Source organism: Pan paniscus, chromosome X, assembly GCF_029289425.2.
Source record: "Pan paniscus chromosome X, NHGRI_mPanPan1-v2.0_pri, whole genome shotgun sequence".
Lineage (NCBI taxonomy): Eukaryota > Metazoa > Chordata > Mammalia > Primates > Hominidae > Pan > Pan paniscus.
Window position 1 is genome coordinate 103,016,800 of NC_073272.2, and position 27,134 is coordinate 103,043,933.

General features: G+C 41.6%; 1 long non-coding RNA gene across 9 annotated transcripts in view; it reads left to right on the top strand.

Moving 5' to 3' along the window:
* The first annotated feature begins 798 nt into the window (after nucleotides 1-798).
* LOC100989489 (uncharacterized) overlaps nucleotides 799-27,134 on the top strand; it is a 96,254-nt gene continuing 69,918 nt past the window's right edge. For 4 of the 9 annotated variants that reach the window (XR_008622861.2, XR_010111344.1, XR_010111345.1 and 1 more), the window contains exons 1-2: nucleotides 827-1,131; nucleotides 4,189-4,330. This is a non-coding gene — a long non-coding RNA (uncharacterized LOC100989489). Of the gene's footprint in view, nucleotides 1,132-4,188; nucleotides 4,331-27,134 lie in introns of all 9 variants that reach the window. The other 5 variants (XR_008622860.2, XR_010111349.1, XR_010111346.1 and 2 more) reach the window with 2 other exon arrangements.

Here is a 27,134-nt window from a genome sequence, read left to right on the forward strand (position 1 = left end):
TGTGCCATTGCACTCCAGCCTGGGCAACAAGAGTGAAACAGTGAAACCCCATCTCAAAAAAAAAAAAAAAAAAGATCCACCTCTGAGGGCAGGGAAAACAAGTGCTCCTGAAGAGCAGCTTACTACCAAGAATTTTGAAGGGAGGCAGCCTGGGCAATGCAACCCCTTTTTCTTCTTCCCAACTCACCAATTAGAGAAGTTCCTCCTGTGACAGAAAAGGATTGAGTGTATAGAGAGTCTAGAAATGTTGTGGTCATGAATGTCCCTCCACATGTAGGAATGAAGGATAAGAATTTTCTCAAGACAAACCATTGCATAGTTGAATTGATTAGGTTTCTGTCTACTAAATGACTATATTATTCTAGGCTTGCATTACTGAAATAACTCTGAGATATCTTAAATGACTTATTTTGTTGTTCCTAGATCTTTTAGTCACATGATTATAGACAGTCTTAGTTTTCTGCCACAGATGGATAACTGATTAGTATGGTGTGTGAACTGTACATGCTCCTCCTCAGTGAGCTAGCTTATCTCCAAGAGCTCCAGGTCTCTGTGCACTGGTGATATTCCTCTACTGTCACTTTTAAACAAAACTACTGACAACTGGGACATTGTTCCATCAAACCTGGCAGAATTCTATCAATTGGCTCCGTCCCAGCCTAGTTCCTCTAATTATTATAGCTACCCGGGAAGCCGCCTGAAGAGTGAAGGCATTTTCTCTTTGTGAAAGCCAAGGAGTCAAAAGGCCACTCTATGGCATTTCCGGTGGGCTGGACCAGCCTGCGTATCACGGTTGCCATAGAAACCTGACGTCATAACGGCGACCGTGAAGACTTTTAAAATAGAGACCAACGTGGCCGGGCAGGAAGAGCAGGTTCCCGCCTTCAGGTGTTTGGGACTCTGCTGAGGGTGTGGGTGCCCCGCGGTGGGGGCTGAACCTTCCTGAGGTGTGGAGAGACGAAAGGAGCCCAGATCCAAGTTCCCTCGTTCCCGCTTTGGCATAAGTTGCCCTGGCGGTCTCATGAGAGAGAGAAAGAGCTGGGACCCTCCTCGCCCCAGTGAGTGTGATGTCTTGCTCCGGGTGTCCTGGGGCAACTTTCTATAAAGGCGGGACGTGGGAGGATCAGACAGGTAAGGACTCTCTCAGCCCAGCGTCCCCTTCTGTAAAATGAGGATAAGAATGCACACCCACAGGATTGCTGCAACCTGCAGTGATAACACAGGTGCAAGATGATAGATAGCCCTGTGGTTGTTATGGGACGATGGGTGCTTTATGGATTCAGGCTATTTCTTTTCTTTTATTTTTTGAAAACAACAGAAATTTATTATTTTACAGTTTTGGAGTTCAAAAGTCCAAAGTAGGTCTCACTGGGCTAAAATCAAGGTGTCAGCAGGGCTATGTTCCTTCTGGAAGTTCTAGTGTAGAATGAATTTTCGTTTTTTTCCAGCTTCTAGAAGCTGCTGGCATTCCTTGGCTCATGCCCTCACATTACTCTAACCTCCATATTGTGGTCACATCTACTTCTCCGATTTTATTGCCTCCCTATTTCCCTCATAAAGACCCTTGTAATTATATCAGGCCCACCCATATGATCCAGAATAACCTCACCATTTTAAGATCATTAACTTAATCACATCTGTAAAGTCCATTTTACCATGTAATGTAACATATTCACTTGTTCCAGAGATTAGGACATGGATTTCTTTGGGGCAGAGGAGTGTTATTCAGCCTACAGCACAGTTGTATATTAGATACTGTGCTGGATAGCCTCAATTTGTCTCTTCAAAGCTTCCACCCCTCACCACCCTACTCTGTGCTTCACAGGTCTGATCCTTATAGATTACATCAACTCAGATCCCTTCTCCTTAGGCTTCCAGTTGGGTTTGGCCAATGGGAGATACTAGCAAGTGAGTGAGGGAAAGATGGGGTATGTGTCCCCAGTGCCAGATTCCTTGGTGTTGGGCTACAGGTTGGTAGTAGTTGTGTTCCTCTACCAAGGGCTCAGGCAGTTTCCTCATTCTTTTTTAAAGTTGTTATTAGGTGATGGAAAGGAGAAGAAAAGGCCCTGGTGAGAAACTCATTGTTCCTTCTGTTGTTATGATCACTACCTGATTGTGTCAGTGTCATTGGTCGCTAATTCAGTGCCCAGCATGGTTGCAGGCACAGAGTCACTTCAATAAAGCATAGTGATTGCTGGAGTCTGTCTCTCCCCAGGAAGCACTTCACGGGGGCAACTAAACTTATATCAGGTGTCTGAAGGAGGTGGGTTCTGATGATCTAGGTCATGATGACTGCTGAAGCTTCTACTTCAGATTTGAAGGACAGCAGTCCTCAGGAGATCTCTAGCACTTCCATCCTTGGTGGGATATGATGTCTGGCTCAAGTGAGTTCATAGATCTGAACAGAAGTATGTTGCAGAATAGTAGCTGTGTAGTTCACAAAGTAGTCTAAAAGTAGAGCAGCCACTTTGATCTTATCACTGGAAAAGAGGCTCAACAGGTGGATTTCATTGCGTGCATCAGCAGCTACATGCTTTGTAGTATCCCTTGAGGCCCATTTGGAGCTACCTTTCTTAAAGCAATGAATTGTTCAGTTGGGGAAGAAACTTGATATATAACATGCATTTGTAATAAATTTACACATAGTTTTCTGACTGTATAAATAATAATTCATTATTCCCATGTATCTCGGATGGAAGTTGAAATATGCAGGTGGTTAGAAGGTCTTCATAGCAATTTGAGATTGTAATATGCATGCTTTCATGGTTAGTGTGTTTTCATCCATTCTGCAATGTAATTTTTTAAGAGGCCAGGAATTTATTAAGTGTTAGTTAAATGTCAGGTACAAGAATTTAGTATTTTTGAAAATAACAATTACTTGATAGTTTGCCCAATTATAATGATACCTAGTCACATCTCCTAAAATAACCAGATAAGCCTAAGTATTATTATTATTATTTCGTAGGAAATAACATTTTCAGTTCTATAGTACCTGGGCTCCCTACCCCTCCTACCGCCCTGTCTCCAGGCAAACACATTTCTGTCACTGTAGATTTGGTTTTATGTCCTAGAAATGTATTTAAGTGGAATCATAGAGAGGTTTTTTTAAGAGGAATCTGGCTTTTTTCATTCACCCTATTTAATTTTAGATTTATCCATTTCGTTGCATATATCAATAGTTTATTCTTTGTTATTGCTTAATAGCATACCAGTATATGGCTATACCACTATTTGCTTTATCCATTCACCTGTTGATGGATATTTGGGTTGTTTCTAATTTGGGACACTTATAAATAAAGCTGATATGAACATATGTGAATAAGTCTTTTCATAGACATACGCGTTCTTTCTTTGGGGTAAATATTTAGGAGTGCAATTGCTGGATATATGGTAGATATAAGATTAACATTGTAAGAAACTGCCAAGCTGTTTCCAAAGTGGTTGTACCACTGCTGTCACCAGCAGTGTATGAGAGTTTTATCCTCCCCAACCTTGCCAGTGCTTGATATGGTCAGTCTCTTTAATTTTGGCCATTCTTACAAGAATATAGTAGTATCTCATTGCAGTTTTCATTTACATTTCCCTAACGATTAATGTTGTTGAGTATCTTTTCATGTGTTTACTTGACATTTGTATATATATATCTTCTTTAGTGGAATGTCTATTCAAATATTTTGCCCATTTATTTACTTAAGTGTCTGTTTTCCTCTGACTTTTGTGATATTTTCTATATTCTGGATACAAGTCCTTCATCAGATATATGATTTTAAACACTTTCTCCTAGTCAGGGACTTGTATTTTCATTTTCTTATCCATATATTTGGAAAAGCAAAAGTTTTTGACTTTGAGGAAGTCCAATTTATTGATTTGTTCACTTACGGATTGTGGTTTTCATGTCATATATTAATGTAATAGCATGACTACAGAGAGAATACTTGCAATTGTAATAGCAAGCAGGGATAAGCCCACATTTCCACTAGGTGACAACTTCACTGTCATTCTGTGTGGGGGAGAGGGTTGTGGGATGGAGCTGAGGAAGACGAAAAGCATCATTGCACAGCTTCCAAGTAACTGAATGGGGACAGGACAGGCATCATCACCCCATCCCCTGTTTTTCATGTGCTTTTTCATCCTCTTACCTTCCTACTCATTCCTTGTGCTTTCTTGTCCTCTTACTCTCCCATCTAGTGTAACATCAGACAAGGGTGTTGACTCTGCAGCACAGAACCAGTAGTTTGTGGAGAAGAATGGAGGTGTGGTGTTGAATCTGCTAGACAGGCTACTGAAGCAAAAGTCAAGAGATCCAGATTCCATCATGGGGACACTTTAGGTAAGTCACTACCCTTCCTTTAGATTAGTCTATACAACAGGATAAAAATACCCAATACTCCTGACCACCAGGAATACTCTGGAGTTTAAGTATGATCTCATGTGGGAAAGCAATCTTCCCCCCTCCTTAGAAAAGTAGTGTACATTTGAGTAATTACATTAATAGGGATATTCCAGATGTCCCAGAATCTGCATGGTAGGCATTAAATTAATGGTGCTCAAGTGTGAACTACTTTTTTTTTTTTTTGAGATGGAGTCTCGCTGTGTCACCCAGGCTGGAGTGCAGAGGCATGATCTTGGCTCACTGCAACCTCTGCCTCCTGGTTCAAGCGATTCTCCTGCCTTAGTATCCTGAGTAGCTGGGCTTACAGGTGCCTACCACCACACCCAGCTAATTTTTGAATTTTTGGTAGAGACAGGGTTTCACCATGTTGGCCAGGCTGGTCTTGAACTCCTGACCTCAAGTGATCTGCCCACCTTGGCCTCCCAAAGTGCTGGGATTACAGACGTGAGCCACTGCACCTGGCCAAATGTGAAATGTTGAGGTCAGAATTTTTCCAAGTGTGGTCTATGGATCACTTCATCAAATTCATCAGGAGGTGCTCGTTAAAATAGCAGATACTTGGACCTACCCTAGATCTGCTGAATCAAAACCAGGGAGGTGGGATGGGAGGTGTCTCCATTTAAAGTAATATCTTCAGTTGGTCTGGTACTCATCTTAGTGCATTCTGAGCTACTATAACAAAATATCATAACTCGGTAGCTGATAAACAACAGAAATTTATTTCTCACAGTTCTGGAGGCTGAGAAATCCAAAATTAAGGCATTGACAGCTTCAGTGTTTTGCTGAGGGCCCACTTCCTTCATAGATGGATGACTTCTCACTATAACCTCCCCTGGTGGAAGGGGCTAGCTAGCTCTCTGGAGTCTCTTTGATAACAGCCTTAATCTCAGTTATGAGGATAGAGCCCTAATGACCTAAAAACCTCTCATAGCCTCACCTTCTAATACCATTACCTTGGTATTAGGTTTTAATATGAATTTGAGGCAGGGGGGGTCACAGATATTCAGACTATAACATCATCCATGTTTGAAAAGCGCTGCTATGGATGTACAGGATCTTCTTACAGTTTTAAATCATTTAATATCTAATTTCATTGACAGTTGCTCCTGCTACTCAGCTTAAATATCTGTCTTCTTTGGTCTGTTAAATAGGCAGCAATTCCTTCAATTAAGTAATATTATTTCAGTGATTATATGTGAAGTACTAAAGTAGGCACTGAGGAAACAGCACAGAGAATAAGATAGGCAGGGTCCCAGGAGCTATCATTCTAGTTTGGGAAAAGTGGCAGTAAGCAGGTAAACAAGTCAATAAGCCATGTGATTTCATATGAGCATATGTGTTTTGAAGAAAATAAACAGGTGGAGTAGAAAATGACTGAGACAGGGATTATTATAGATGGGGTTGTCAGTGAGGCTCCTTCTCAGGAAGTGACACTTGAGCTGAGTCCTGAACGATAAGAAGAAGCCAGGCATGGAGAGGCCATTTTGTTAGTGTCCCTGTGCCGTGTGTGGGCACCATTGATCCAGGAGCAGAGGACAAGCTGGAGTGGCTGGAGCCTGGCACATAAGTGCAGACAGGTGGGAGATGAGATCGAAAGGGTAGACAGGAGCCACATGGTTTCAGTCCTGTAAGGGGTTTGAGGTTTTTGTTTGTTTGTTTTGAGACGGAGTCTTGCTCTGTCACCCAGGCTAGATAGAGTGCAGTGGCGCAATCTCGGCTCACTGCAAGCTCCGCCTCCCGGGTTCACGCCATTCTCCTGCCTCAGCCTCCAGCCACCAAGCCCAGCTAATTTTTTGTATTTTTAGTAGAGATGGGGTTTCGCCATGTTAGCCAGGATGGTCTCGATCTCCTGACCTCATGATCTGCCCGCCTCAGCCTCCCAAAGTGCTGGGACTACAGGCGTGAGCCACCGCGCCTGACAAGAGTTTGAGTTTTATTCTCAGTGTGGAGGGTTAGAGTATGGGAGTGATGTGATCTGATTCTTGATGTGGAAGCTGACTCTGGCTGCTGTGTGGAGAATGGGCTGGAGAGGGACAAGATAGGGAGTGGGGATAACCATTAGGAAAATATTGCAGAAGTCCAGGAGAGAGATGTGTGTGGATGAGGCCAGGGCTGCAGCTATGTACAAAGGGAGGGATGGACCTGGACAGGGCATGTTTGCACGTCGGGCAGGTAGGACCTGCAGTGGCTGTGTGCCTGGGGTGTGTGAAGATAAGGGAGAGTTAAGGAGAACCCCTGGGCTTTTTGTTTGGCCATGCAGAGAAATGGTGGTGCTGTTTTCTGAGATCAGACCTTCCAAGTGCTTTGAGATGTTCTCAAGTTATTTAGTTTTACTATAACTAATATTAGTTATAATAACAATAAGTGATTTAAAAAATATGTTGGTTGATGAAGATGATTCAGCTGTAAGACTATTAAGCTTTTTTTCCCCAGCATCTCTGTAGGAGAATTTTTTAAATAATGTGATTACTCACCATTTATCTTTTTAAAAACTCAAAACACAAGTTAATAAATATATTTTTAATGTTTTGTCTTCTACATTATGTACTGTGTAATGCCAGTTTTATGGATGTAACAAATGAGTGACTATAAGGTGAAGTAAAAGTATTTAAAGTCACTCAGTCTTTACATGGCAGAACTAGGGCTTGTCTCTATTCTGTCTCCAGAGCTCACACTCCTGACCAATACACCTAGGAAGAAGAAAAAGCATTTGTGAGGTATGGTGATTACCCAAGGTCACCATCTAGAGTTAATGGTTTAGATCTGTCACTGTGCCCCAAGTATGTGTCCTGTCTTGCTCCCAGCTCGCTGTTCATTAGACTTGGCATTAGCCTTGTTACTACGTATAGTGAATCACTTTTCAAGGGCTTAGGATGGATGTTTTCCTGAGGTTAACCTGCAGGTAACATAAGAGTACACTAAGTACCTTCAAATGAAAAGAAATGGCGTGTTGATTTTCTTATCCAGCCCCAAACTATACTGAAAGAACAGAGGAAAATTTCCTAAATCATACAAAATGTGCTTTTTTTCTGTCTGGCTCCTTCAGCATCTTACCATGAATTTTACATTTATTGTTGTCTATAGTTGTAGATCATTCATTCTCATTAATGTGTAGTATTATGTTGTGTGGATATTTTGCAATTAAATGTATCTATTATGGGGATATGGCTATTTTTCAGTGTTTGACTTATTATGAATGATAGTGCTATGAATGTCTTCTACATATCTTTTTTTAACTGTTATTTTAGGTTCAGGGGCACATGTGCAGGTTTGTTATATAAGTAAACTCGTGTCACAGGGGATTGTTGTACAGATTATTTTGTGACCCACGTAATAAGCCTAGTACCCATTAGTTATTTTTTCTGATCATCTCCCTTCTCCCACCCTCCACCCTCAGGTAGGCCTCAATGTCTGTTGTACCCCTCTTTGTGCCCATGTGTTCTCACCATTTAGCTCCTACATATAAGTGAGAATATGTGGTATTTGGTTTTCTGTTCCTGCGTAGTTTGCTAAGGATAATGGCCTCCAGCTCCATCCATGTTGCTTCAAAGGACATTATTGCGTTCTTTTTTCTGGCTGCATAGTATTCTATGGTGTATATGTACCACATTTTCCTTATCCAGTCTACCATTGATGGGCATTTCTGTTGATTCCATGTCTTGGCTATTGTGAATACTGCTGCAAGTAGCATGTGTCTTTATGACAGAACAATTTATATTCCTTTGGGTGTATACCCAGTAATGGAATTGCTGGGTTGAATGGTAGTTCTGTTTTCTGCTCTTTGAGGAATCATCACACTGCTTTCCACAATGGTTGAACGAATTTACCCTCCCGCCAACAGTGTATAAGCATTCTTGTTTCTCTGCAACCTTGCCAGCATCTCTTATTTTGTAATTTTTAATAATAGCCATCTGACTGTTGGAGATGGTATCTCATTGTGGTTTTGATTGCATTTCTCTAATGATCAGTAATATTGAGCTTTTATTCATATGCTTGTTGGCCACATATATGTCTTCTTTCGAAAACTGTTCATGTCCTTTGCCCACTTTTTAATGGAGTTGTTTTTTTCTTGTAAATTTGTTTAAGTTCTTTATAGATGCTGGATATTAGACTTATGTCAGATGCATAGTTGGCAGATATTTTCTCCCATTCTGTAGGTTGTCTGTTTACTCTGTTGATAGTCTCTTTTGCTGTGCAGAAGCTCTTTAGTTTAATTAGATTCCATCTGTCAACTTTTGCTTTTATTGCAGTTGTTTTGATGTCTTCGTCATGAAATGTTTGCCCATTCCTATGTCCAGAATAGTATTGCCTAGGTTGTCTTCTAGGATTTCTATAGTGTTGGGTTTTACATTTAAGTCTTTAATCCATCTTGAGTTGATTTTTGTATATAGTGTAAGGAAGGAATCCAGTTTCAATCTTCTGCATAAGGGTATCCCAGCACCACTTATTGCATAGGGAGTCCCTTTGCTTGTTTTTGTCAACTTTCTCAAAAGATCATATGGTTGTAGGTGTGCAACCTTATTTCTGAGCTCTCTATTCTGTTCCATTAGTCTATATGTCTGTTTTTGTACCACTGATATGCTGTTTTGGTTGCTGTAGCCCTGTAGTATAGTTTGAAGTTGGGGAGTGTGATGCCTCCTGCTTTATTCTTTTTGCTTAGGATTTCCTTGGCTATTTGGGCTCTTTGGGGTTCCATATGGATTTTAAAGTAGTTTTTTCTAGTTCTGTGAAGAATGTCATTGGTAGTTTGATAGGAATAGCATTGAACTTGTCAATTGCTTTGGGCAGTGTGACCATTTTCATGATATTAATTTTTCCTGTCCATGAGCATGGAATGTTTTTCCATTTGTTTGTCATCTCTGGTTTCTTTGAGCAATGTTTCGTAATTCCCACTGTAGAGATTTTTTTTTTTTAACCTCCCTGGTTAGCCATATTCCTAGGTATTTTATTCTTTTTGTGGCAATTGTGAATGGGATTGTGTCCTCATTTGGCTCTAGGCTTGGTTGTTGTTGGTGTATAGGAATGCTAGCGATTTTTTTTTTTTTTTTTTTTTGAGACAGAGTCTCGCTCTGTCACCCAGCCTGGAGTGCGGTGGCATGATCTTGGCTCACTGCAACCTCCACCTCCCAGGTTCAAGTGATTCTTCTTCCTCAGCCTCCTGAGTAGCTGGGTTCACAGGCACACGCCACCATGCCTGGCTAATTTTTGTATTTTTAGTAGAGACGGGGTTTTACCATGTTGGCTAGGCTGGTCTTGAACTCCTGACCTCAAGTCATCTGCCCACCTCTGCCTCCCAAAGTACTGGGATTACAGGCATGAGCCACTGCACCCAGCCTTCAATTTTTATATGTTGATTTTGGATATTGAGACTTTGCCGACATTGTTTATCAGCTTAAGGAGCTTTTGGGCCAAGACTATGGGGTTTTCTAGATATAGGATCATGTCATCTGCAAACACTTTGTAGCATGGTGGCAGTGGAATCCGTCCTTGTTCACACATGCCAGTAGCAGCTGCAGCTGCACTGTGGTAGGATGCACACTGCTTGGCTGCAACAGGGTGCTAATGGATGCCAGGGTGTCAGCCTTCATGCATGCATTTGCAGCAGCAGCTGGCATTGACAGCATGGCTCAGGGGGATGGGGCCCCAGCCAGTGACTGTGCACACCTTCGTGCTGGTGGTGGTGTTTGCACTCTCTGTACAAGTTCCCGTGGGTGGCAGTGGCCACTCAGGGCAGGTGTGGGTCTGCTTTTCTCCATGCCTAGTTTTATGCTAACAGCAATTTTGGTGCTGGCAGGGAGGAGGCTGGCAGGCTCCGTGCCTGCCAATGCTCCGACAACAATGGCGATGTGGCAGGAGGAGGGAGGCAGGGGGAGGGGTAGGGTGTACTCAGTCAGCAGCAGTTGCATTGCAGACTGCACATGCACACATGTGCTGGTGAGGGAGGGAAGGCTGCATCTGCTGATGCACACACACAACAGCAAAGTAATGTAGAGGGTGGCCATGGGCGAGTGTGCAGGCAAAGCTGCATTGGGGAGGCTGCAGTCGGGGGAGGATGCAGGTGGGCTGGAGCGAGTCCACTGGGGCTGCTTTTCTCTGCTGGAGCACTCTGCCAGTCAGGAGCAGTCTGCTAGCGCAGGGGCTATGACATGGGCCCACAGGAGATACCTGGGGGCTGTACTGCAAGCAGGCATGACCAGGCTGGGGCCCCAGGAGAGGCCAACAGACTGAGGGGTGTTCAGGTCAGACCAGCCGTGTCTTATGGGCACGATTGCCCTGCAGCGTTCAGGTCCGACAGTTCCCCTAAGGCTAAAGTCTTCTATAGGAGTGAGTCAAGCCTAGGGAGATGGGCAACCATGGCCATGCTCCACTACAGATGCTCCTGTACCAAACTCTCTGGGCTCCACTCCAGCTGGAGTTCTACCCCTGCCAGTTCTCTGAGTAGCTCTCACTGCCAATTCAAGTGTCCATGGTGGTCAAGGGGTCTTCTCCTGCAGGGATTCCAGAGGCCCGTGGCGAGAGTGGGTTGCTCCTTGCCTGTTCAACCCCTTCCCCAGGAGTCACTGGGGACCAGGAATGACCTGGTGTATGGTAGCCCTGAGCAGCGTTCCCAGCTTCCTCCTGCTTCCACCCAGTATCTGTATCTCCCTTCTGTCTGCTCTCAATGCCTTCCCTCAAGACCTGCTAGGAGTGTGCTAGTCTTCCTGATGCCCTGTCCCTTTGTGGGAGACATTCCCCCTGGCTGTATCTAGTCGGCCATCTTGCGCCCTTTTTTATTTCTCTACGTATCTTTGATTGGACATTTATTTTCATTTTTCATATGCATGTACCGGTCCTCGGCCTAAGAATAGAATTTCTGAGTCATAGGGTATGTGTATGTTCAGCTCAGCATATACAGCTAAGCAGTTTTCAAAGTGGTTATTCTAATTTATATTTGTATCAGCAGTGTCATAGTTTCACTGCTCTACATCCTCGCTGACACTTGGTATACCTTGGTAGCTTTTGTTGTTCTGATGGATGTGTGATAGTATATAGTATCTCATTTTTCTGTTTTAATTTCTGTTTGATTTAATTTTCTCTCAAGTTTTAAGTTTCTTTTAATATAGACAAGATCCTTTCTCTCTCTTTTTAACTTTCCAATTTATTTGCTTAAGGTGCTGGAGTTTACATTCTCAGTTTTGCTGATTGTATCCCTATTGAGTTGTTCATGTTACTCAGTTTCCTTTAAATTGATAATTAGAGTTAAAGTAAAAGGTAATTAGAGTTAAAAACTTAATCCTATTCAAATTTTTTTGACAAGGGTGTCTTAGATGTGGCATTATGTACAGTCATGTGTCACTTAACCACAGAGATACATTCTGAGAAATGCATCATTAGGAGATTTTGTCATTGTGTGAACATCATAGAGTGCACTTACACAAACCTAGATGGTGTAACCTACTACCTACTTAGGCTATACAGCCTATTGCTCCTAGGCTAAAAATTCATACAGCATGTTACTGTATTGAATAATCTAGGGAACTGTAGCACAAAGGTCAGTATTTATGTATCTAAGCATATCTAAACATAGAAAAAGTACAGTAAAAATATGATATAAAAGATTAAAAATGTATATAACTATACATGTGTATTGGTCACTTGCAGGACTTGAAGGTGCTCTACGTGAGTCTGTGAGTGAGTGGTGAGTGAATATGAAGGCTTAGGACATTACTGTGCACTACTGTAGATTTTACAAACACTGTACAATTAGGCTACATTACATTTATAAAATAGTATTTTTTTCTTCAATAATAAATTAACCTCAGCTTACCGTAACTTTTTAACTTTATAAACTTTTAACGTTTTTAAACTTTTTTATTTTGTAATAACACTTAACTAAAAACATACATTGTACAGATATGCAAAAATATTTTATTTCTTTATATCCTTATTCTGTTACCTTTCTTTTACTTATTTATTTATATTTATATTTACTTATTTATTTATATTTACTTTTTAAACTTTTGTGTTAAAAACTAAGACACAAACACACACATTAGTCTAGGCCTATACAGGGTCAGGATCATCACTATCACTGTCTTCCACCACCAGTCTTGTCCCACTGGGAGGTCTTAAGGGACAATAGCACACATAAAGCTGTCATCTCCTAAGATAACAATACCTTCTTCTGGAATACCTTTTGAAGGACCTGCATGAGGCTGTTTTATAGTTAACTTTTTTTAATAGGTAGAAGGAATACATTCTAAAATAACAATAAAAAGTGTAGTAAATACATAAACCAGTAACAGTCATTTATTATCATTAATAAGTATTATGTACTATACATAATTGCATGTGCTATACTTTTATACAACTGGCAGTGCAGTAGGTTTGCTTACACCAGCATCAATATATTCTTCACAAACATGTGAAGAATATATTGTGATATGACAGTTAGGACAGCAACGTGAGTAGGTGATAGGAATTTTTTGGCTCCATTATATCTTATGGGACTGCTGTTACATATCTGTTCTGGAGTTGACCAAAACATTGTTATGCAGCACATGACTGTCCTTCTTATAGCCTCACATGTATCTTAGTCACTTCAGGCTGCTGTAACAAGTTACCATACAGTGGTGGGTTAAATAGTTTATTAGTCCATACTCACATTGCTATAAAAAACTACCTGAGACTAGATAATTTATAAAGAAAAGAGGTTTAATTGACTCACAGTCCTGCAGGCTATACAGGAGGCATGGCTGGGAAACTCAGGAAACTTATAATCCTGGCAGAAGGCGAAGGGGAAGCAGGCACATTTTACATGGTCAAAGAAGGAGGAAGAGAGTGAAGGGGGAAGTGCCACATACTTTTATTCAACCAGATCTTGTGAGAACTCATTCCCTATCATGAGAACAACAAGGGGGAAGTATGCCCCCATGATCCAATCACCTCCCACCAGGCCCCTCTTCCAACATTGGGGATTACAATTCAACATGAGATTTGGGTGAGGACACAAATCCAAACCATATCAAACAACAAGTATGTATTTCTCATGGGTCTGGAGGCTGCAAGTCTGAGATCAGGGTGCCAGCATGGTTGGATTCAGGTTAAGGGCCCCCTGCCTAGTCCTCACATGGCCTTTCCTTGGTGTGTGCATGTGGAAAGGAAACAAGCTCTCATGTCTTTTATTACAAGGGCACTAATCTCATCATGAGGGCTGTGTCCTCATGACCCAATTCCTTTCAAAGGCCCCATCCCCAAATACCATCACATTGCAGATTAGGCTTTTAACATATAAACTGGGGGTGGTGGTGGGACACAAACATTTAGGTAATAGCGCAGCAGGAGCCTCATCGTGTCTGTTTATCTCCTCTACTGTGAAGTTCAGGTTGATCACTGGGCTCAGATTTTGTCAGCCCAATCCATCCATTATAACACTTTCCATGTGTTTTTCTCCTCAGGGTTTTTTCCACTTTCTGAAGATTGTTGTCTAGAGCTATATTTCATTAGAAGTTGCAAAATGGTGATGTTGTAATTTTACAATTTATTCTGCATTTATTAGCTGGGTGTTTCCTATAACATAACTTGCCCCATGCCGTCAACTATTAGGATTCACTGAGGTATGGAGCACACAAGAAGTGAAGGATGAATGTTTAATTCTTTTGCAGTATTTTCACTTTTTAGAACGAATAGCTGTTTCCATAGGAGCTTCCAAAGATGAGTAGAGAGTTGGTATTTTTCGTGTTTTGTTTTTCTTTTCTTGTGACTCAGAGATGTTCCTGTATTTAATATGTTTTAAACCATTGCAGTCACTAATCTCTTTGATGTTCAAATTGTTTCATTTTTGTCCAGTGAGAGCCTCCTCAGTTTGGTTTCTGAATCTTTTTAACATGCTTTCTGGTAGGATAATTTGGTCCAGGCTTATCTGGTACAATCCTGACCCCAGACCTGGAATCATCTGTCTCTCTGAGAGAGCCTGATTTCTTTTCATGGGGAATATTTTTAGAGGACTCAATCTGGGTACTAATCAACTGCTTGTAGTTTGTTGCTTTTTTAGTGTACATAGCCAGTAATTATGCATTATATTTTGAAGATGATACACATCTTGGCTTCCATCCTGAATTGCTCCTCTATGCCCTTATAGATAAATCATTTTTACCAGTTTTTGTTTTAATCTTCCAGTTTTTAAAAATATAAGCAAATGTGATGTGTGTATTTATTTCCTCCCTGACACAAGTAGAAGGTGGCATGTTCTACACCACCACTATCCAATGGAAATTTCTGCATTGATGAAAATTGTCTGTATCTGCACTGTCCAACACAGTAGCCACTAGTTTACCTGAGGCTGTTGAGCACCTGAAACATGGTGAGTATGAGTGAGGTATGAGTTTATAATTTTATTTGAATTTATTTATTAAAATTAAATGGCTACATGTAGCTAGTGACCACCATATTGAACAACAACAGCTCTCTCCATTTTTTTGCACTGCAGTTTTCATTTATAATATGTCCTGGAGGTCAATCCATAGCAGTGTAGAGAAGGGATCTTTGTTGCCTTTTATACATGCATGGTACTCTAGAAAGTACCTTAGATTACTCAATCAGCCTTCTATTGGTGGACATCTGTCTTATATCTAATCTTCTGCTGTTATGAATTGTTCTGCCAGGAATGGCCTTGTGTTTATGCCTGTTTGTCTATTTGCATTATATCTTTGGAATAGATTCTTAGGAAAGAGATTGCTGGTTCCAAGAATTAATGCCTATGTCATTCTATTAAATAGCATCAAATTCCTTCCACAGGGGATGTACCATTTGAAATTACTTCTAGCAATGCATGACAATGCCTGTTTCCTCACAGTCTCTCTAAGAGGAACTCTGCAGGGGGTAAACATCATGTGAGAAATCTGTGAAAACCATTTTGCTAAGTCAGGAGAGTTTGATGTTCAGACTGGGGTCCTAATCCTGTGCTTGTCTTTGAGAACTTGGTCTTTACTCCTATCTCCTGTGGCTCTGGGTCCAGTCCCTCAGCGAAGGAGAGGAGTTCTTACATGAAGCAGAAACTCCATGTCACCTCAGATGGACACCTCAAATGACTAAATGGAAAAAATCACTCCCTTAGGGATCAGGCAGACTCAAAACAAGTTCAGAAACATACCACTCTGACACAGTGAAGAGAAACGGAGAAAGTAAAACTTCTACTTTCTACTTGTGAGAAGAACTAAGACTGTAAGCACACAAGTGTTGCCTTGCCCTTTCCTCTCTATGAGTGAGGTAGGTCAGGAGCAGGTAGTAGTAGCCCTTTAGCCCTAGGCAAGCAGACAGAGGCACGGGTTACAAGGTGCCTCAGTTTCCCAAGGTAGCAGTCTCTTTCCACTCAACCATATCATTTTCTATTTAGATGCTGGGTGTATTAGGCCATACTTGTGTTGCTATAAAGACATACCTGAGGCTGGGTAATTTATTTTTATTTTTTGTTTTATTTTATTTTATTTATTTATTTATTTTGAGAAGGAGTCTTGCTCTGTCGCCCAGGCTGGAGTGCAGTGGCGCGATCTCGGCTCACTGCAAGCTCCGCCTCCCGGGTTCACGCCATTCTCCTGCCTCAGCCTCCGGAGTAGCTGGGACTACAGGCGCCCGCCACCATGCCCGGCTAATTTTTTGTATTTTTAGTAGAGATGGGCTTTCACCGTGTTAGCCAGGATGGTCTCGATCTCCTGATCTCGTGATCCGCCCGCCTCAGCCTCCCAAAGTGCTGGGATTACAGGCGTGAGTCACTGCGCCTGGCCAAGGCTGGGTAATTTATAAAGAAAAGGTGCTCACAGTTCTGCAGGCTGTACAAGCATGGCATCAACATCTGCTTGGCTTCTGGTGAGGGCCTCAGGAAGCTTACAGTCATGGTGAAAGGCAGAGTGGGAGGAGGCATGTCACACGGCAGTAGTTGGAGCAAGAAAGAGATGAGGGAGGTACCACACACTTTTAAACAAACAAATCTCATGAGAACTCACTCACTATTGCAAGGACAGCACCAAGACATTCATGAGGGATTTGCCCTCATGAGTGAGGTAGGTCAGGAGCAGGTAGTAGCCCTTTAGCAGTATGCAAGCAGGCAGAGGCATGGGTTACAAAGTGCCTCAGTTTCCCAAGGTAGCAGTCTCTTTCCACTCAACCATATCACTTTCTGTTTAGATGCTTGGTGTATTAGGCTTTGCAGGTTGTAGCCCCGTGGCTGATCTCATGGGTTGGACTTGACTGCCTGTGACTTCTCCAGGCTCAGGATATGAGCTGTCCATGGCTCTACCGTTCTGGGGTCTGCAGGGCAGTGGCCCCCTTTTCACAGCTCCACTAGGCAGTGCCCCACTGGGGACTCTGTGTTGGGTCTCCAACCCCATATTTCTCCTCCACACTGTCCTAGTAGAGTTTCTATACTGGGGGCTCTGCCCCTGTGGCAGGCTTCTGCCTAGGCACTCAGGCTTTCTAATACATTTTCTGAAATCTAGGGGTAAGCTTCCAAGCCTCCTTAACTCTTGTATTCCATGTGCCCACAGACTTAACACCATGTGGAAGCTGCCAAGGCTTATGGTGGCTTGCACTCTCCAAAATGGCTTGTTACTTCTTATTGGTCATTTCAGGTTTTGGATTTCTTCATGGTTCACTCTTGGTAGGTTGTATGTGTCTAGGTATTTATCTATTCTTCTAGGTTTTCCAATTTATTAGCATATAGTTGCTCATAGTAGCCTCTAGTGATCCTTTGAATTTTTGCCCTATCATTTGTAATGTCTCATTTTTCGTTTCTTATTTTATTTATTTGGGTCTTCTCTCTTTTTTCTTAATCTGGCTCAAGGTTTGTCCATTTTGTTTTATCTTTTTTAAAAAACAACCTTTTGTTCATTGACATTTTGTAGTTTTCTTCATTTCAATTTCATTTGTTTCTGATGTGATCTTTATTATTGCTTGCTTGCTTGCTTGCTTGCTTGCTTGCTTGCTTTTTTTTTTTTTTTTTGAGACAGGGTGTCTCTCTGTCACCCAGGCTGGAGTGCAGTGGCACGATCTCAGCTCACTCCAACCTCCGTCTCCCAGGCTCAAGTGATCCTCCTGCCTCAGCCTCCTGACTAGCTGGGACTACAGACATGTGCCACCATGCCCAGCTAATTTTGTATTTTTTTGTAGGGACAGGATTTTGCCATGTTGCCCAGGTTGGTCTCAAACTCCTGAGCTCAGGTGATCCGCCCACCTCAGCCTCCCACAGTTCTGAGATTACACGCATGAGCCACTACACCTGGCCTGTTATTTCTTTTTTCTACTAATTTTAGATTTGGTTTGCTCTTGACTTTCTTGTTCTTTAAGATGCATCATTAGGTTGTTTATTTGATGTTTTTCTTCTTTTTTGATGTAGGCACTTTTTAACTGTAAGCTTTCCTCTTAGTACTGCTTTTGCTGTATTCCATATGTTTTGACATTCTGTGTTTCCATTATCATCTGTTTCAAGAAATTTTTCAATGTCCTTCTTAATTTCTTTCTTGACTTACTGTTCATTTGGGAACATATTGTTTAATTTCCATGTATTCGTAGTCTCCAAAATTCCTCTTGCCATTGATTTCTAGTTTTATTCCATTGTGATCAGAGAATATACTTGATATTATTTGGATTTTTTTGAATGTTTAAGACTTGTTTTGTGGCCTAATGTATCGTCTTTGCTTGAGAATGATTCATGCGCTAAGGAGAAAATTGTACATTCTAAAGTCATTGGATGAAGTGTTCTGTAAATATCAATTAGGTTAATTTAGTCTGTAGTGCAGATTAAGTCCAGTGTTTCTTTGTTGATTTTCTGTCTGGGTGATCTGTTCAATGCTGAAAGAGGAGAGTTGAAGTCTCCAGCTATTGTTGTATTGGGGTCTATCACTTCCTTTAGCTCTAGTAATATTTGCTTTATATATCTAGGTACTTCAGTGTTGAGTGCATATATATTTATGGTTGTTATATCCTCTTGCTGAATTGAATTATATATAATTATATAATGACCATCTTTGTCTCTTTTTGTAATTTTCATCTTGAAATCTATTTTGTTAGATGTAAGTATTGCTATTCTTGCTCTTTTTTGGTTTCTGTTGGCATAGAATATCTTTTTCCATCCCTTTATTTTCAGCCTGTGTGTGTCTTTATAGGTGAAGTGTATTTCTTGCAGACAACAATCCTTGGGTCTTGTTTTTAAATCTATTCAGCCATTCTATGTCTTTGATTGAAGAGTTTAGTCCATTTACATTCAATGTTATTATTGATAAGTAAGGACTTACTTCTGCCTTTTTCTTATTTGTTTTCTGGTTATTTTGTGGTCTTTTCTTCTTTCTTTCCTTCCTTCCTGTCTTCCTTTTAGTGAAGGTTATTTTCCTTGGTGTTATGTTTTAATTTCTTATCTTTTATTTTTTTGTGTATCCATTGTATGACTTTTGGTTTAAGGTTACCATGAGACTTTCAAATAAAATCTTGAAACCTATTATTTTATTCTTATGTTTGCAGTATGTGCTTGTTTGTGCCCATCTTTCTTGGGAAGGCTTTCCAGGTATTTGAAGAGCCTTGAATGTTGTGATCTAAGTTTTTGGTCACTGCAGCCATATCTGCATTGGGACTCACCCCAAGCCAAGTAATACTGTGGTTCTTAGAGGTACTGCTTTGGTGTTCTTGAATAAGATCCAGAAGAATTCTCTAGATTACCAGGCAGAGACTCTTGTTTCCTTCCCTTACTTTCTCCTAAACAAATAGAGTCTCTCTCTCTCTGTGCTGAGTCCATGGAGCTGGTGGAGAAGTAACACAAGCATTCTGGTGGCCTCCACCACTGGGACTGTGCTGAGTCAGATATGAAGCCAGCATAGCACTGGGTCTCACCCAAACCACTACCTGGCTACTGCCTATGTTCACTCAATTTCCTAAGGCACTACAGTCAGCAGACAGTGAAGCCAGCTAGGTGTATGTCCTTCCCTTCATAGCAGGGAGTTCCCCTGATCCCGAGCAGGTCCAGAAATGCCATCCAGGAGCCAGAGCCTGGAGTCAGAAACCTTAGAAATCTATGTGATGCTCCATTCTATTGTGGCTGAACTGGCATGCAAGCAACAAGACAAAATTCATCCCCTTCTTCACTCCCCTTTCCACAGGCAGAGGACTCTCTCCCTGTGGCCACCACCACTGCAGACCCACAGGTGATATTGCCAGGCTACCGACATTGTTCAGTTAAGGCCCAAGGGCTCGTCTGTCAGCTTGTGCTGCATGCTGCCAGGCTTGGGACTTACCGTTCAGGTCAGTGAGCTCCCCTTTGGTTCAGGGCAGGTCCAGAAATGCCATCAAAGCCAAGGCCAGGAATCTGGGACCTCAAGAGCCTACCTGGTGCTCTGCCCTGCTGTGGCAGAGCTGGTACCTAAGCTGCAAGGCAAAGTCCCCTTTACTTTTCCCTCTGCTTTTCTCAAACAGAAGGAGTCTCTCCTCATGGCCACTACAGCAGGGAAGTGCTGGGTCACACCTGATGTCAGCACATCTCAAGAGTCTCACCCAAAGCCCCCAGTGTGTACTAGGCTACTGTTGCTGATTATTCAGGGCCCAAGGACTCTTTAGTCAGCAGGTGATGAATCCTTCCTGGACTGACTGAGTGCATCCATTCAAGGCAGAAAGTTCCCTTCTGGCCCAGGGTGTGTCTAGAAATGTTCAGGAACTAGGGCCTGGAATGGGTGCCACAGTACTCTGCCCAGTGTCCTTTCCTGTGGCTGAGCTGGTATCCAAGTTTCAAGACAAAGTCCCCTGTACTCTTTTCTCTCCTTTCCTCAAGCAGAAAGGATTCTCTTTCAGAGCTGAGAGCTACACTGCCTGGGGTTGGAGGAGGGGTGGCACAAGCACACCTGGCTGGTGTCTCACTGGGTCACATGTCCCCCAAGTCCTCCAGGTCTAGATTGCCTTTTAAGTTTCTTTTGGACCCCCAAGCACTTTAGCCCACAGTGGCAAGGCTTGGCCGAAATTCATGTTCTGACTGATGGGATGGGTAATTCCCTTCTAGCTAGGGCTGGTCTAAATGCTCCCTCCATGAGCATTGGTTGAGTTCTGCCCAATCCTGCTTTCTGCTCTGACAGTGTAGCACTGGGTTCCAATGCAAAGTCCCACAGTCACTGTGCTCTCCCTCCCCCAAGCACACAGATTCTTCAGGCTTCACAGCTGCTGCCAGGGAGTGGGGGAGGGGTGGCATCAGCAATTCAAGACCGTCTTTCTTTCCCTCTTCAATACCTCTTTCAGTGATATGATGTTAAAACCGGGTAATATGATCACTCACCTGATTTTTGGTTCTTATGAAGGTGCTTTCTTGTGTAGATAGTTGTCAAATTTGGTGTTCCCGCAGGGAGGACAACTGGTGGAGGCTTCTGTTTAGCCACCTTGCTCTGCCTCCTACCCAATATCATATTTTAAACACCTTCATCAGACTATAGCTTACAAATCATAACATCACACATTTTAAGGATATTTAGATTATTTTTACCGAATGTATAGAGTTGTACAACCATCACCATAATTGGGTTTTTATATGTTTTCATCATCCCCAAGAGTCCCATTATGCTTGAATGTAGTTAATCCCTGCACACACACCCAGCCCTATGCAATCACAGATATATTTTCTGTCTATGCATTTGCCAGTTCTGGAGATTTTATATAAATTGAATCAATTAATATTTGGTATTTTGTGTCTGGCATCTTTTACTTATTATAATGTGTTCAAGGTTCCTCCATAATGTAGCATGGGTCAGAATTCCATTCCAACTAACAGCTTAAAAATATTCTATTGCATAGATACACCACATTTTGTTTGTTTATTTGTTTATTTATTTATTTATTTATTTATTTATTTATTTATTTTTGAGATGGAGTATTGCTCCATCGCCCAGGCTGGAGTGCAGTGGTACAATCTCAGCTCACTGCAACCTCTGCCTCCCAGTTACAAGTGATTCTTCTGCCTCATCCTCCCAAGTAACTGGGACCACAGGTGTGTGCTATCATGCACAGCTAATTTTTTTGTGTGTTTTTAGTAGAGACGGGGTTTCACCATGTTGGCCAGGCTGGTCTTGAACTCCTGACCTTGTGATCCACCTGCCTCGGCCTCCCAAAGTGTTGGGATTACAGGCGTGAGCCACCGTGCCTGGTCCATTTTGTTTATTTATTCACCTATTGATGAACACTCTGGTTATTTCCACCTTTTGGCTATTATGAATAATGATTCTACATACATTTGTGTACACATTTTTATGTAGAGATTCATCTTGGGTAGGAAAGGAATTACTGGGCCATATGGTAACTCCCTGTTTTTCCATTTGAAAAACTGCTAAACTGTTTTCATGATTCTGACAGTGATGAGGGGTATAGACTTAGATTTTTTTTTTCTGATTATACTGAGGTAATGCGTTCTGAGAAAAAATACCAGCATTGAAGTGCCCTTCTTGTCACTTCATTTCTGGTAGTACATGATACCCATCTCACCTCACTGGTGATATTAACCTTAATCACTTGGTTAAGGCAGTATTTGCCAAGTTTCTCCAGTGTACAGCAACTGTTTTCCATTTGCCTACTTTTATTCTATAGAAGTGAGTTACTAAGTCTGTCCTGTCATCAGGTGATGGGAGGTGGAATTAAGCTTCACTTCATAGAGGGAGGGTATCTATGTGTACTATTTGGAATTATTTGATAAAGACAATTTGTCTCCTCACACCTATTTCTTTATTAATTTACACGTTTACTTCTGTAAGTATACATATATGTATATTTATTATATAGATTGGGTTATTTACTGAATGGATTCATTCCAAAAGAAAATCTGGCATTATGATTTCTGTGATGCAGTATAAGTATTTTGACTTAAGAGTGAGGAACCCACAAAAGAGTGCCCTATCACTATCATAATATTTCAACACTATCATATCATCTAATTGTAGTATATTAGACAGGGTTTGTAGATGATACATTTAACCAGACAAATATGACACATTATAATTTCAGATTATTGATTTGCATACTTGGAAATCCCTTCAGAAAGAAATAAAAACAGATAAGATTGAGGTTATTGAAGTGATCATGAAAAATTATTGTTATCATTCAGTAAACCTACTCACAAAATTCCTTTCACTGAAGCCAAAGTATGGGGTGTAGGGGAAAATGTGTGCTTCATTTGAAAGCACAATGTTCTATAGCACAGCCTTCATGTCATCAGAGTCTCCAGAATGGATCAAGCAAATAAAGTGTGGAAAGGGTGGTGCAGTAAATTCAGATGTCAGATCTAACAAAAGATGGTTCATTCCTATTAATATTTCAGCCTGATAAAGTCTCTTACAATTGATGATTGTAACACATAATTTAATGCCCTGGACCTCTCTCTACATCTCTAGTTACTACCCTCTTTATATATATTCTCTTCCTTGTAACCAAAGTTCTACAAAAATTATCAATTCTCAACTCATATCCCTCTACATCTTCCCCCAACTCAGTTGTCACTCCACTCTAATGGTACTTTGTTCCCCGACCCCTCTACTGAAATGAACCTTGTCAAAGTCAACAACCACATCTTTGATGCTTTATATAGATCAAGGGTACTGAAATGAACGTTCAAATGGAGACATTTTTGTTTTCCAAGGCAGAATTCATCTGCTTGTGTACAGACAAGGATTATATTGCAATGCTGTCATTATCTAAAAGTTAAAGTTGTAAGATAGCTTCCATTCTGGAGAAGTCTAAAACTTAACCAAAGGAATGGTGTACAGTTTGTCCTTAATGCCTGTTACCTGTATGAATGTATGTATGTATGTATGTATGTATGGAAGCATGATGTGTGAAATATGTGCTGGTAATTCATGGATTTCCATCTTGGATCAGTAGGAAAGCAAGATTTACTTGGTTATGGTGTGATGTGCAGCTGAGAGTCACACAGTCTGCACAAGGACATATACTTTACCAGTCTCTACTTTTCCACTTAGTAGCAGGATGACCCTCAGCCAGGTTACTTAACCTCCCCATACATTGTTTCTTCAGCTACAAAACAGTGTAGCAATCGTATTCCCTACCCCCCAGAAAATACATGAGATGAAAAAGTACCAGCATTCAGGAAAGGTGAGTCCCATGGCTCTCTGATCTGAGGTCAGGAGTCCTGCCCTTCTATGGGGCTTCTAACTATTCATGTGGCTTTGCAACTTGCCCCTTTTCATCAAAAATAGCTTCTGTATAAGTTTTAATTTGCATTTCATTAGTGAATGTGTTTTCAAATATTTCTTGGGCATGTGTATTGCTTTTTACATGAATTATCTGTGTATATCTGTATTATTTATCTATTCTTACATAACAAATTTCCCCACAATTTCACTGCTTATAACAAATATACATTAATTCACACCATTTATTTGGGTTAGGAATAATGGCATGGATAAGATTCTAGCTCAGGGCCTCTCACAAGGCTGCAGTCAAGGTCTAGGTAGGGGCTGCAGGCATCTCAAGTCTCAACTGAGGGACGATTCAATTCCAAGCTCATTCATATGGCTTGGAATCGGGCAGGCCTCAGAGCCCGATTGCTTCTTAGCCAGGGACATAGATTACTTGCCATGTGGGTAGCCCACGACATGGCAGCTGGCTCTCCTTAGTGCAAGAATAAGAATGTACCCAACAAGCAAGACACAGCCTTAGTCATTTAATGTCAAAAATGACATCCATCTCCTCTCACATATTCTGTCTACTAGTAGCAAGTCACTAACTCCAGCCCAAAGATGGGACAGGTTGCACAAGGAAGTGACTATCTGGAGGTGACAATCACTGGGGGAAGTCTTAGAGGCTATCTACCAATGTCATCATTAGAGCCTCTCTCCATATTGGTTACTAAGAATGCTTCATATATTATGAGCATCAGCCCCATATAATTTGCAAGTGTTTGCTATAGCCTGCACGGACAACTTTAATGATTTCTTTTGTCATATACAATGTTTTAAAATTTTCAATATTATAATTTAAAATATAGCTTATTATATAAATAAATTAAGGAGTACCCTGAGCAGCTTTACATGTGAGTGCTCAGGGAGGTTAGAGAACTCAGATTCCTGGTGGCTTCAGGGCTCAACAGGAAAAGCTTTAGTGAAATTCCAGAATCTATTACTGAGCAGGCATTAACAAAGCAGTTTCTCTGATTTATTGAACCTCTCCTAATTTCCTATAGCCTGATCTAAAGTATATTTAATAATAGATTACTTGAATAAATGATAAGATTAAAGGAGATACAGCTTATTGTACTTCTTTCTTGTATTAGTTTTGTCAACATTGATTTCCTACCTTCATGTTATCTGTTCCAGAGGAAAAACCTGTTTTCCTGACTGAGTCCCTTTGCTTCCCACCTTAAAAGCCAGTCAATTCATGTGGTCCCCATTCCCAGGATTCTTGACCCCAGGCTGCGTATTTCATTCCAACCGTCATCACTAAGAAGGTTTGTTGAGTGAGTACCCATGGGAGATTGTAAAATGACCAGTCCCTAAGCCCTCATAGCCTATCATCTACACAAGAGGTCACTGGGTATATGCAGTGCTTCTCAACCTTCTTTAATCATCTTCTTGATGGAGGCCCTTTTGGACATGTTTTTTCTTATATACCCTTTCTGCCCAGAACATGAAATTTTAATACCACAGATGAAGTGTAACTATTTATATACTATGGTCTTTGTAATACCACAAACCATTGTAATATCTACCATCCCTCTACCCTCAAGAACCAATTTTCAACCTTTCACTTGCGTCCGTGTGAAGAGACCACCAAACAGGCTTTGTGTGAGCAATAAAGCTTTTCATTTCACCTGGGTGCAGGCGGGCTGAGTCCGAAAAGAGAGTCAGCAAAGGGAGATAGGGTTGGGGCCGTTTTATGGGATTTAGGTAGGTAAAGGAAAATTACAGTCAAAGGGGATTGTTCTCTGGCGGGTGGGGGGGGGCCACAAGGTGCTCAGTGGGGGAGCTTTTGAGCCAGATTGAGCCAGGAGAAGGAATTTCACAAGGTAATGTCATCAGTTAAGGCAGGAACAGGCCATTTTCACTTCTTTTGTGATTCTTCAGTTACTTCAGGCCATCTGGATGTATATGTGCAGGTCACAGGGGATATGATGGCTTAGTTTGGGCTCAGAGGCCTGGCATTCCTGTCTTCTTATATTAATAAGAAAAATAAAACGAAATAGTGGTAAAGTGTTGGGGTGGTGAAAATTTTGGGGGATGGTATGGAGAGATAATGGGCGATGTTTCTAAGGCCTGCTTCGAGCGGGATTAGGGGCAGCGTGGGAACCTAGAGTGGGAGAGATTAAACTGAAGGAAGATTTTGTGGTAAGGGGTGATATTGTGGGGTTGTTAGAAGAAACATTTGTCGTATAGAATTATTGGTGACGGCCTGGATACGGTTTTGTATGAATTGAAAAACTAAACGGAATAGGAGAAGGAGAAAAACAGGTATTAAAGGACTAAGAATTGGGAAGACCCAGGACATCCAATTAGAGAGTGCCTAAGGAGGTTCAGCATAGCACTGCCAGCAAAGATTATTTATTTACTTTAAGAGTTAAGAGTGGCGGTTTGGGGATAGCACCAGGAGATATTAGCTGTGATGGCTTGGAGAAACAGTGTAAACCTTCAGTGTAAAGAGCAGGGCATTTATGAGTAGTTGAGAACGGTGAATAGGATTATGACTAGACAGAAGATAGTGGGGATGACAAGTTTTTTGGGGCACAGTCCAAGTTGGTCTGGTGTCTGGAATGAGACTGGGGCCTAGTAAAAAGGAGCATCCATACAGGAGCTCAAATGGGCTGTACCCTGTAGCATTCTGAGGACAGGCCGGAATTCTGAGAAGGGAAAGTGGTAAAAGTATTGTCCAGTCCTTTTTAAGTTGGTGGCTGAGCTTGGTGAGGTGTGTTTTTAAAAGACTACTCGTCTGTTCTACCTTTCCTGAAGATTGAGGATGGTAAGGGATATAAAGGTTTTGCTGAATACCAAGAGCCTGAAAAACTGCTTGGGTGATTTGACTAATAAAGGCCGGTCCATTATCGGACTGTATAGAGGTGGGAAGGCTAAACTGAGGAATTATGTCTGATAGAAGGGAAGAAATGACTGTGGTGGCCTTCTCAGACCCTGTGGGAAAGGCCTGTACCCATCCAGTGAAAGTGTCTACCTAGACCAAGAGGTATTTTAGTTTCCTGACTTGAGGCATGTGAGTAAAGTCAATTTGCCAGTCCTGGGCAGGGGCAAATCCCCGAGCTTGATGTGTAGGGAAGGGAGGGGGCCTGAGAAATTCCTGAGGAGTAGTAGAATAGCAGATGAAACACTGAGAAGTGATTTCTTTGAGCATAGATTTTCACGATGGAAAGGAAATGAGAGGTTCTAAGAGGCGGACTAGCAGCTTGTAACCTACAAGGAAGAGGCTATGAAATGACAACAGAATAAAATCGGCCTGTGAGGCTGGAAGGAGATATTTTCCTTGGTCTAAGAACCATTTGCCTTGTGTGGGAAGAGATTGATAGGTGGAAGTTTTAGTGGGGGAGTAGGTGGGAGTGGCCAGATGAGAAGGAGAAAAACTGCCATGAGGGATAGAAGTTGGAACGCTAGTTGCTTTTTTAGCTATCTTATCAGCATAAGTATTGTCCTGAGCAATGGATCTGATGCCTTTTGATGGCTGTTTTTTTAGCTACCTTATCAGCATAAGCTTGTCCTGAGCGATGGGATCTGATGCCTTTTGATGGCCCTTCCAG